The following is a 12,182-nucleotide window of genomic DNA, read 5'->3' as shown; positions in this document are numbered from 1 at the left end:
ATTGGTGACCTGACCCCACCATGGTAAGATGGTACTACCAGGACAGTCTCAAACTCTTCTCTGGTATACTTCTTGAGATAAGGTAATGCATGAATAAGACAAAGTAAAAAAAAAACTTAAGGTATATGACAGGAGTTCCCTTCATTAGGTATGACTAAAAGACTAGATTACACTAGGATGGTTATGGGTACAATGGCCCTATCATCCTTTAAAGTGCCAACATGTTTCTGCCCATACAGGTGCCTTTGGGGTTGGTCAGGGGCATTCATCAGGGCTGTGCAATGATCCCTGTTTTCTCATATTCTATACAAATACACCAAGTGAAACAGGATATTCTTACCTTCACCGGTCTTATGAGCCAGGATTCATTAGTTCCCGAAATCATGCTCTGTATTACAGTGTGACACAAGCACTTCTATGAACACATATGAGAAGAAAGTTCTACTGCGAATGACACAAACAACACAAGTGCTGGGTGATTTGTGAGGAAGTCCATTCAGTCCTTCAGGTTTTTCACCTGAATTACATATTGGTCAGGAAGCTTAATAATTGTACTGTTGGTAGTTCGTTGAATGAACTCAAAAACAAATCATGTTGTTTCTAAAATATCGTTCTAAAGTGGGATCGAAAAATATTCGATAAGCAATCTATGATAGAGAGATGTAGTAGTTACAAATGAGGCCAGAACTAGCCTTCATCCTTCCAAATGGAGGTTCGCAGGTTATTCCCAAATGAACTGTAACAGTAGTGTCCAAAACAACTTACTTCATCAAGGAGATGCACCAGTCCCAAAACCTACATTTTCCCCATCAGCCAGCGAAACTTGTGCTGCCAATGTTACAGACCCTTTACCATTAACATGGCGGCCACCATGACAAGGTATGGCCAACATCATGTGCAACGTGCGTCATAGTCACGTGATAATGGTGCTCTGTCTATATCAATACGAGGCAGGTTTCTTTTCACGTCTGGCTAGGAAGGGGGGATGCCTTGGATTTGTAGTTCCCAGCACACCAAGGCATATATATTAACTTTCAAAATTAAGAGTGATGAATGTGAGTTCATCAGACCATTGGAAATCCTTAAATTTGGCCAAGATGTCCTTACTATCCCTAATGTAAGAGGGCAGATCAGGGACATGTTGTGGGAGCCTGAGATCAACAAACTCTTGTCTTTCGGTAGATGAGCCCACCCCCGAGATAATGGGACGACCTGGTGGAAATTATCCCCCCTTATGAATGTTGGGCAGAATGTAAATGCAAGGGTATTTAGGACATTGCACCATGAGGTATCGAAATGTATCCTCACTTAATAAACCAGTGTCTTTCCATTCACTTAATCTCATGTTGATCATCATGGTCAGGTTCCTGATGGGATTGCCTACAATCATCTGGCAGCAGTACTCATTGCTCAATTGGTGATTTCTTTCCTTCATATAGTCGCAATGATTCATGACCACAACATTGCCGCCTTTATCGGCCTCCCTGATGACAATAGTGTTGTCAAGTTTGAGTCTATTGAGTGCCTGTCTTTCCCTGGGTGTGATATGGTGATGTACAGGTGGTCTAAATTTACTGAGTGTCTCTAATTTGTATAGATCCTCACTAATTTTTTCATAATATGTATCTATATTGTGGTGATAAGCCACACCAGGGATAAATTTAGATTTGGGCTTCAAACCACTATCCATATTAGAATTCTGAGAAATACCCAATTTCTCCATCAAGGATGGCATGTCATAACCCCCATCCTCTCCCAAGGTAAGTAGACACTGTATATTGCGCATGTCTGTAATGGTATGAGTCACATGATCAGACCCCAAAGGATATTCCTTGCTCTTGAAGTTGCAATAAAAAAAATTGTCTCTGACCTTGAGTCATCTCACAAATTTGTACAGGTCTATATAAACATCAGTGAAATTTCCACTTTGTGTGGGGCAAAAATGTAAACCCATAGTCAGAACTTTCATTTCGTCTTTAGCCAAGATTTTATTAGACAGGTTAACAATTTTTAAATCACTGTCATTTTCTACGTCATCAGGGTACATCAAATTACATGTCACATTGTCACTTGTTTTTTGGACCGTGTTGCCACATTTGTTTGTCCTATGTCTCTCCTTTTAAACCCTTCTTGGACCTCCTCCCTTCTCTCCGGGTTTTGGCTGGTCCCTTTTTTGTTGTAACCTCATAATCTCTTCTGTTTGTTTGGTTTTATTTGTTGCCATCCTCATCAACTGTCAGCTGCACTGATTTGTAAACTGTTCCAAATGCTGTGAACTTCAGATTGAAGCAGATAAAAAAATATTCTGTTACACTTTCTGTTTAATGTTATTTCACAGAGTTATGCTGTCTTTCTTATTGTCGTAACATATGATATATAACCTTATAGCTCGCTGCGGAGTGCTATTCCAGCTGCTAAAGGCCCAGAACCTGAGTTCTAACTGAGACGCAGGTGAGAGCCTATAACGAGGGGTATGGCCTTTAACAATCATATATCCTGAGGCAGGACAATAAGGCTATTAGAACATTCCCCCATTGAGGGTAAAATGTTCTAAATTAAAAAGGGCTAAACAGGTAAACATTGGAATGTTGGGGCAGAAGGCTTTTGTGAGAAATTGGTTTTCTGGTTGACTGGGGTGTGAGCCCTGGTCAAGCAGCAACCACAATCCTTATCAGGGTAAGGCACAAGAATACCCCAAATGAACCTGTGCCCAGCCCCCTGGTAGCTTGGCGCAGAGCAGTCAGGCTTCGCTTAGAGGCAATGTGTAAAGTATGTGTGCAATGCCTCAAACCATCAAAATAGTGAAAACATCACATAAAAAGATCTCATGCCAAGTTAGAAAATAGAGCTTCATTTAATAAATAAAAAACAACCAAAACGACAAAAATCCAATCCGTAGAACTGAAGTTATGAATTTTCAAAGAATAACCTGTAAAATAGCACCTAAAAGCATAAAGCGGAGTATGTGCCCAAGATGGCGGAGGAGTGGCAATATGTTTTCAGAGCTCCGCTGCCTGCCTTGTGCATCGGAGCAGATCCGGCCCAGCCTGACACTATCCCAGACCGGGGCCAGGTACATTGGCATCCCTGATTGCGGCCCGGGACTGGACAGCCTGGATTGTGGTGGAGTGACCTGCAATGCCCTCGAGATTAGCTGAGGCCTTCTGACCACGGGTGCGGGGTGGAGGGAGTGCCCATCCCTATGACGGCTGGCTCACCTTGACTTCCAGCCCCCCGAGAAACACTGCCAGAGATTTTCGGCTCCCCGGAGCAGACCTTGCTACCCTTCCCTCAAGCCGCTTGGGCCCAGAAGCACCAGTGTTCCAGCAGAAGTGCACCCGGCTGCTGGTGAGGAGAGTCGGGCGGCCACTTTACGCGAGGCCTGGAGTCTTTGGGTCATGTTGCCCTGCACCTGTCGGAGAGAACCTGGCGGGCCCCGCTGTTCAAGTCATACACAATGTGGGCCCTGATTGAGACCGGCAGAAGATAGATTGTGGCCTCAAGCTGGCAGAGGGGTGGCCAACATCTGGAAACCATCAATGGACATTGGTTTGCTGGGGGGCCTATGTTGAGAGGGTAGTGGCTCGACGGATTTGCCTGGGCCTAGTGGATGAGACACTTTGAACTGCCTGGCTGTACGTGTGTTGAGCTCAGCTTGCCTTGATTGACTGTGGGGATACTTTGAGACGCCCTGATCCTTTTGGGGTGCCCTTTCCTTGAGGGACTCTCAGTGTATCCCCCATGGGCTTTGTTTCTCCAGGTCTCGACGGAGGTGACCTCCCCCAAACCTACCACATTGAAGGACCCTGAGCTTACTGATCCTGTTGCTTTGTTTTGTCTGCATGTGGGGGGCCCGACTGGGGGATCCCTCTATCTACAGTCTGCATTACGACAGCCTTGAGGGGGGTCATCTGAAAGAATACCACTTGGCCTACATCTCTACTTTGGCTTTTTTTGGAGCCTCCTGCCCTGCGGAAGGACGGGGCCCTCAGGATCTGATTGAACCTATGTGGACCGAAGTCTACACTATGGTCGCCTTGCTTTGGCCTGTGTTTCTTTTACTAAAGGGGATGTGCGCTCTACCTATCATCATGGCCTCCCACGCCCATGGTAAGCAGGATGGTAAATTAAGAGATCTGTTTTTGAAGACGCAGGCAAAGAAAGCGGAACAGCCTAAAAAGGTCTCCCCCACTCCTTCTCAGGAACAGGCGAACGACTTGGCCCCTGTGACGCGTTCATTCTTGGAACAACTTTTTGGGATCCTTAGGGAGGACATAGATTTGGAGGTGTTAGAGCTTAGAAAGGACATTGGAGAGATGGGCCAAAGACTGAATTCCCTTGAATATACCTACGATGGCCGTGAAGAAGAGATGGATAGCCACCATAGAGATCTGCTTGAACTCCGGGATAAGAATTTGGATTTGCAATACTAGTTGGAGGACTTGGAAAATCGTTTTTGTCGCTCTAATATTCGTATTGAGGATTTCCTGTGCGGACTGTCATTGGGAGCCTTGAGGAGTTTACCATAGGCCTCTTTCAACATGTGGCTCTGGAGCTTGGAGACGAGGAGATCATCCTTGAGCGCATCCATGGGCTGGCTGCCCTCCTTGCTTTCCCAGTCAAGCGTGGGACATATTTAGTCCATGCTAGCAGTGGTCCATCATAAACCTACTACTGAATTTGAAGAATTTGAGATAGGATTATATCTAGACCTCTCAACGTTGACGCTGCAGTGTTGTCGAGCCCTCCGACCCTTGACGGACATATTTTGTGAGAAAGGTGTCAGATATAGATGAGTGCATCCATTTCTCCTCCAATTTGTATGGAACAATGAGACCCAGTGTTCACTCACTGACTGACATGCCAAAGTTACAGGAATCCTCGGGGACCCAGACGTCTTCACAAACCTTGATCTCCCCTCTGTCAGGTCCTCGTCGTTCTTCCCACACGAAAAAAGTTAAGATACACAGAACTTCTGAGGCTAAGAGTTGCAGGGAGTAAACCACACTTCTGTGCCAGCCGCAACATCAGTATAGAATCTCTGAGGCGGACAGTGCCCTGATGCATGGACGTCCCCGGCTTTCCTGGCAGTGCCTGGCCTTGGGCTAGATACCACCTACAGACCACTTTGATATTTCCTATCTGACCACCGGCCCTGGTCCCAGATAACAGCAGTGGAGCACCCCTCGAGGCACTATGTCAACGGAAAGAGGACTCCGACTAGATGACATGGACCCTCACAGGTTGATTGGTTGAGTTCCCAGGCGGAGAACCATTTTGTTACATGGTTTTATGTCTTCTCCTTCTTTTCTTTCCCTATTGTGATTCATCTGGGTTATATACCAATATAGGTATCTCTTTTGGATGATCCTCGAGGGTCTTCCCTTTACAAGTGGGCACATAAGTTGCATACCTGAGAATACCATCTGTATAATCCATGCTTAATATAATTAGCCTTAACATTTGAGGTCTGAATGCCCCTGTTAAACGTCTGGAATTACTGTCCTTTCCCTTAGAAGTTAGATGTGATATTTGTCTATTGCAGGACACAAATTTTCTTAAAACTGACTAGAGGCAGCTATGGTATGGTTGGATTGAACGCCAGTACTTTTCTTCGGGACCCGGATAAAAGGCTGGGGTGGCGATCCTCTTTGTGATGCATTTCCCTGGTAGGGTGACACAAACACACACTGAGATGCCAGGCAGACCTTTGTCGCTCTGCATTTACATAAAAGGGTACAGATTCACGCTGGCTAATATCTGTGGCCCTAATTACCATAAAGAATATTTTCTCTGAGAGGCGCTGGAGAGGGTTCTCACCACCCCTGATAAGCATGTGATAGTGGGTGGCGACCTTAATATAGTGATGGATGCGCAGCTGGATAGGTCCACTCAGAGACAGTGGCAGGCTTAGGCTATATCTGCAGGTTTTAAGCAATGGCTCATTGAAATTGGTCTTTCGAACATGTGGCGACAGATACACCCAGCTACACAAGATTTCACCTTCTTCTCAGTGGTGCATCAGTCGCACGCTCGAATTGAATATTTCTTCACCTCACCACACATTTCTAAGGCTACGTTAGCAGTGGACATAGGGGTAGCAGCCTTATCCGATCATTCACACCTTACAGTACGGTTCATGACACCTGGTATCTCACCGCCACCTCGCACTTGGCATCTCAATGCCAATCTTTCACCTATAACACTATGCTTGTTGAGATTAAAGACACTTTAAATACCTGTCTGGCAAAGAATGACACACCGGACACTCCCATTACACTACTATCGGACACAATAAAAGCTGTGGTGAGGTGCCAATTTATTGCCATAGCTACAAGATTTAACACTGATAGACGTAACAAATGGTTGCAGCTAAAGGCTGCAGTTAGGGTGCTCAAGGCCACCCATAATCGTACAGACTTGCTGGCATCCTGTCTCAAACTTAGAATGGCTTGTGAACAGTTAAAAGCAATTGACATGGATAGGGCGGAATATGCCCTGTTATGGGTCAAACAAAAGTAGTATGTAGGGGGAACAAAGCTTGGTGTCTTTTAGCCCGCCGCCTCCATTCTCAGGTGGTCCACCAGAGAGGGAACAAGCTGCTCAGGTCCGATGGTACCCTGATCCATCAGGTCGAGCTGATTGCTAGAGGTTGAGTCCTTCTATACAGATATGTACTCCACAGAGAGTCTTAATGCTGGCAGCATTGTAACATACCTAGATTTGATCCCCTTAGTCCGGATCCCCCCACAGACGCCAATGGCCTTGACAGGGACATAACCCCCAATGAAATTCTTATGGCAATACAGTTTCTACAGACTGGTAAAGCGCCTGGTTGTGATGGTTTTAGTGCAGATTTTTAGAAGGCTTTTGGGACTCTCTTGGCCCCTATCCTAGCAAGGCGTTACAATGCTTTTAGCTCCACGGGTTCTCTTTCACCTGTCATACAACTGTCCACGATCTCTGTTATCCCTAAGCTCGGAAAGGACTCAAGGCACTGCTCCTCATATCGCTTTATATCCTTGCTGAATATAGATACCAATATCTTTACAGGTATCTTGGCAAATAGACTAGCCCCCTATATGCAGCATTTGGTAGATCCAGACCAGACTGGGTTTATATCCGAAAGGAGTTGCGGCAATAACACTAAGCAATTCTGTCACCTTCTTGCTCCCACACTACGGCCCTACTCCTTACTATAGACGCAGAGAAGGCGTGCAACCAAATACATTGGCCCTATCTCCAAGTAGTACTGGTGCACTTTGGCCTTCGTCCAAGGTTTCGCAGTTGGATTGAGAGTAGATATGCCTCCCCTAAGGTAATGATGAGGGTGAATGGAATTCTATCCCGATCCTTCCCCATTGCGAGATGTATTTGTCAGGGCTACCCCTTATCACCCCTATTGTTTGCCTTATATATGGAGCCTTTCACTGAACGGATTTGTGGTAACCAGCGGATCTCTGGTGTTAGCATGAGAGGCAGATCCCGTAAAATTGTGCTTTATGCGGATGACGTCCTGTTTACCCTAATAGACCCATATACATCTCTAACTGCAGTCATGGAGGACCTCAAGACTTTTTGGGTGAGCCTCCGGCTTTAAAACCAACTTTAAAAAAACATCAATACTCAATCTCAATATCCCTGAGGTGGACAGGTCCTCTCTAGAGTCAGACTTTCCATTCTCTGGGGCTACACAAGGGGTGAAATATCTGGGGCTGCGGATACACCCCACTCCTACTGCAATGGCTGAATGTTGCTATACCGCATTGGTAGGAAGGGCATGATCTGATTTGTCCAAATGGAAGGGTTAAGGTCTCGCATGGTTGGGCTGCTTGGCAGCAGTAAAGATGATGCTTTTACCAATGTTACTGTATGTCATGCAGCCACTGCCACTCCTTTCCCCACCGCAGACATTAGACAAACTTCAAACTCTTATCTAGGAGTTCCTCTGGGGTGGGAGAAAGTCATGGATGGCAAAAGCATAGGAAAATTTGCCACAGGAGGCTGGGGGGTCTGGGAGTTCCCCGCCTGGTGCGCTATTACCAAGCTGCACAGCTGTGATATATGGTGGAGTTGTCATGTCCCCAAACTGAGAAACATTAGTGTTTTATTGACCAAGTAGTGGGGGGAGTGCATTTTTGAAAGGTACTGTGGTTGCCAAAGGCACATCGACCGCCTGGGGTATACATTTCTCTGATACTCCATGCCACAATGGGGTTAAGGCACAAAGTACAAGTACAGAAGGGACTGTCTACTCCCATTTCCCCTCAGACACCATTGGGGAATTCAGATTTACCCCCGCACTGCAGGGCTCCTCTTACAATGAATGGCAGGAAGCCAATTGTAAAAGAGTGGGAGACCTTTTTGATGTTGAGGGTCGTATGGAATGTTCTCAGCTACTGGAGGCTTATGGCCTCTCCTCCAAGGCTATTTGGCAATACATTACATTCCGTCACTGAGTATCTCATCCCTTGATTCATCCTCGCACCAGTAGACCGATCACCCAATTCGAGAAGTGGTTCATTATACGATCCTCTGAGAAATGCTTGCTGTCTGACATATATGCCTTCCTCATTACACAACAGAAGTTACCCAAAACATCAGCACAACACAGGTGGGTTAGGGACTGAAAACGCATTTTTAGAGATGGAGAATGGTGAGACATACTTCACCGGGCTCGTGCCTCCCCACGTGGCACATCCAGTAAAGAAATGTTCCGTAAGATTGCACATTACTGGTATTATACCCCAGCGAGAATTGCACACTGGAAAGTGAGCCGAAATAGTGCATGCTGGCGGCAATGCGGACAGATGGGACCACTAGCTCCCATTTTATGGCAGTGTCCAAAAATCAACACTGGCAGAAAGAGCTAGATGCTGTCGACACAGTATATGAGAGAATTTTTCATTTTTCCTAGTTACATACTAGTAGGGCCCCAGAATCTGTTGATGTATCCCTTGAGCTACCACCCTAGCACTAGCAACGGAAAAATAACTTTTGCTGGCGCGATGGGGCTCAGAAACTGCCCGACCCACAGTGATTGGCTCCACAAACTATGGGATTTACTAGGGCTTGAAAAGCTGACGGTAGTGGCGAAACAAACGCTACCATCCTTTCACAAGATGAGGACCCCTCTTATACATTACCTCTCAGATGAATTCCGAGAACTAACGTACCCCACTTACTTTTGAATTTTACGCTTGACCCACATCAATCGAGATCCCGCTTAGTAGGGGCTATTGTCTATATTTGATTTAATTCCAGTGTCCATTACTCTCCCAATACAACACTGGGATCCGACTCAACACAACACTCGCCACTTTCCCTCCCTTTCTACCCTTCTATTGTCTTTCTCTCTATTTTCTCTCTGTCCTACTAGTTTAATATTACCCCACCAGTCATTGTATGTGGGTGGGATTTGCTAATTATATATCTATAAAAGACATCTTAAACCTTAAGGCATAAAGCGCCAACCGCAGCTATCTGGTCGCATGAAACCAGGTAAAGTTAAAAGTTCAGGCTGACCACGATGGAGCGCGGGTAGGATGCAGTCCCAAATTAGACTTGCTGAAGGTTTACCGTCTTAAGTTTGGTGCCAAGGGTCCAGTTCGCTTAGGAGAGGGTTGTGGAGAGCAAGGAGACCTATAACACTATGCTTGTTGAGATTAAAGACACTTTAAATACCTGTCTGGCAAAGAATGACACACCGGACACTCCCATTACACTACTATCGGACACAATAAAAGCTGTGGTGAGGTGCCAATTTATTGCCATAGCAACAAGATTTAACACTGATAGATGTAACAAATGGTTGCAGCTAAAGGCTGCGGTTAGGGAGCTCAAGGCCACCCATAATCGTACAGACTTGCTGGCATCCTGTCTCAAACTTAGAATGGCTTGTGAACAGTTAAAAGCAATTGACATGGATAGGGCGGAATATGCCCTGTTATGGGTCAAACAAAAGTAGTATGTAGGGGGAACAAAGCGGGGTGTCTTTTAGCCCGCCGCCTCCATTCTCAGGTGGTCCACCAGAGAGTGAACGAGCTGCTCAGGTCCGATGGTACCCTGATCCATCAGGTCGAGCTGATTGCTAGAGGTTGAGTCCTTCTATACAGATATGTACTCCACAGAGAGTCTTAATGCTGGCAGCATTGTAACATACCTAGATTTAATCCCCTTAGTCCGGATTCCCCCACAGACGCCAATGGCCTTGACAGGGACATAACCCCCAATGAAATTCTTATGGCAATACAGTTTCTACAGACTGGTAAAGCGCCTGGTTGTGATGGTTTTAGTGCAGATTTTTAGAAGGCTTTTGGGACTCTCTTGGCCCCTATCCTAGCAAGGCGTTACAATGCTTTTAGCTCCACGGGTTCCCTTTCACCTGTCATACAACTGTCCACGATCTCTGTTATCCCTAAGCTCGGAAAGGACTCAAGGCACTGCTCCTCATATCGCCTTATATCCTTGCTGAATATAGATACCAATATCTTTACAGGTATCTTGGCAAATAGACTAGCCCCCTATATGCAGCATTTGGTAGATCCAGACCAGACTGGGTTTATATCCGAAAGGAGTTGCGGCAATAAGACTAAGCAATTCTGTCACCTTCTTGCTCCCACACTACGGCCCTACTCCTTACTATAGACGCAGAGAAGGCGTTCAACCAAATACATTGGCCCTATCTCCAAGTAGTACTGTTGCGCTTTGGCCTTCGTCCAAGGTTTCGCAGTTGGATTGAGAGTAGATATGCCTCCCCTAAGGTAATGATGAGGGTGAATGGAATTCTATCCCGATCCTTCCCCATTGCGAGATGTATTTGTCAGGGCTACCCCTTATCACCCCTATTGTTTGCCTTATATTTGGAGCCTTTCACTGAACGGATTTGTGGTAACCAGCGGATCTCTGGTGTTAGCATGAGAGGCAGATCCCGTAAAATTGTGCTTTATGCGGATGACATCCTGTTTACCCTAATAGACCCATATACATCTCTAACTGCAGTCATGGAGGACCTCAAGACTTTTTGGGTGAGCCTCCGGCTTTAAAACCAACTTTAAAGAAACATCAATACTCAATCTCAATATCCCTGAGGTGGACAGGTCCTCTCTAGAGTCAGACTTTCCATTCTCTGGGGCTACACAAGGGGTGAAATATCTGGGGCTGCGGATACACCCCACTCCTACTGCAATGGCTGAATGTTGCTATACCGCATTGGTAGGAAGGGCATGATCTGATTTGTCCAAATGGAAGGGTTAAGGTCTCGCATGGTTGGGCCGCTTGGCAGCAGTAAAGATGATGCTTTTACCAATGTTACTGTATGTCATGCAGCCACTGCCACTCCTTTCCCCACCGCAGACATTAGACAAACTTCAAACTCTTATCTAGGAGTTCCTCTGGGGTGAGAGAAAGTCATGGATAGCAAAGGCATAGGAATATTTGCCACAGGAGGCTGGGGGGTCTGGGAGTTCCCCGCCTGGTGCACTATTACCAAGCTGCACAGCTGTGATATATGGTGGAGTTGTCATGTCCCCAAACTGAGAAACATTAGTGTTTTATTGACCAAGTAGTGGGGGGAGTGCATTTTTGAAAGGTACTGTGGTTGCCAAAGGCACATCGACCGCCTGGGGTATACATTTCTCTGATACTCCATGCCACAATGGGGTTATGGCACAAAGTACAAGTACAGAAGGGACTGTCTACTCCCATTTCCCCTCAGACACCATTGGGGAATACAGATTTACCCCCGCACTGCAGGGCTCCTCTTACAATGAATGGCAGGAAGCCAATTGTAAAAGACTGGGAGACCTTTTTGATGTTGAGGGTCGTATGGAATATTCTCAGCTACTGGAGGCTTATGGCCTCTCCTCCAAGGCTATTTGGCAATACATTACATTCCGTCACTGAGTATCTCATCCCTTGATTCATCCTCGCACCAGTAGACCCATCACCCAATTCGAGAAGTGGTTCATTATACGATCCTCTGAGAAATGCTTGCTGTCTGACATATATGCCTTCCTCATTACACAACAGAAGTTACCCAAAACATCAGCACAACACAGGTGGGTTAGGGACTGAAAACGCATGTTTAGAGATGAAGAATGGTGAGACATACTTCACCGGGCTCGTGCCTCCCCACGAGGCACATCCAGTAAAGAAATGTTCTGTAAGATTGCACATTACTG

General features: G+C 46.0%; 1 protein-coding gene across 1 annotated transcript in view; it reads left to right on the top strand.

Moving 5' to 3' along the window:
* Positions 1–12,182, top strand: part of TMC5 (transmembrane channel like 5) — a 524,224-nt gene that overhangs the window by 408,548 nt on the left and 103,494 nt on the right. The window lies entirely within an intron of this gene.

The sequence above is a fragment of the Triturus cristatus genome, chromosome 10 (assembly GCF_964204655.1).
Source record: "Triturus cristatus chromosome 10, aTriCri1.1, whole genome shotgun sequence".
Taxonomy (NCBI): Eukaryota; Metazoa; Chordata; class Amphibia; order Caudata; family Salamandridae; genus Triturus; species Triturus cristatus.
The sequence above is the reverse complement of the archived record's forward strand: the minus strand, read 5'-3'. Positions and strand labels throughout refer to the sequence as shown.